Below are 1,040 nucleotides of genomic sequence, written 5' to 3' on the forward strand. Positions count from 1 at the left end.
ACCACGATATTAATTATGTTCAAAAAGACAGAATTCACACCATAATTGAGTCCGTCCTACCAATTCACCATATAGTCATAATCTTTCATCAATCGCAAAACGAAAAACTTGAACATTTAATCTGACTGACACCAAGCACAACCACCATTCATCATTACTTACCAGTATATGACCACTAAGCTTCCGGATACACCAAAACAGGCGAAAGTACCACAATGATATATCAAGCTAAACAACTCAGACACTTTCCGCACTTGGATACATTCATTTACACAAAGGCAAACATACCAAACACAGTAAACGTTACTAACTTAAAAACCTAACAAAAAAAGAACAACAACAAGAAACAAAGATAAACTCCCAAATGCCTCTACCGTTAAGTGAATAAACGACCTCCCCACCTTTAAATTCACACGTGAATCATACCTAATACACAACCCACCAAGCATAAACAGACATGGTACTAAACTCACCCACCCACCCAACCCTTTAAACCAAAACACAACAGCCCCGAATATACACAATCAAACTAATACTTCTGCACTCATTCCCGATACCAGCCATACAAACCAGTAAAAAAAAAACAAAAAAAAAAAACCACGACCAACACACGATTACAGCAAACCAAACAAAAACCAAAAACAACAACACAGAACCGGACAGTCTGACAACCAACTGGTCTATATTGCTCGATTATCCTAACCCCAATCCAATTAAATCCAATCCCTACACACCCGCAATTACACGGCCAAACAACAAAATACACAACATTTAGGCTCACACAAAAAAAAAAAAATAAATAAAACATAAAAATACAACAAAATCAACAAAAACAACAATACCAAAAAATCCAACAAAGATCTACCGACGAAACCAAACTAGGAGAAAACAAACAATAATTTACAGTATAGGCCTACTCTTTTATTATCAGACCTATATAAACTTCCAATCAATATCTAATAAAAAAAACAAAGAAACAACCCATACTCTATTAACCAAATAAAAAATATATATACATAAACAAATAAACTACCATAATC

Source organism: Morone saxatilis, unplaced genomic scaffold, assembly GCF_004916995.1.
Source record: "Morone saxatilis isolate NCDOM2014 unplaced genomic scaffold, NCSU_SB_2.0 Contig7, whole genome shotgun sequence".
NCBI classification, from domain to species: Eukaryota; Metazoa; Chordata; class Actinopteri; family Moronidae; genus Morone; species Morone saxatilis.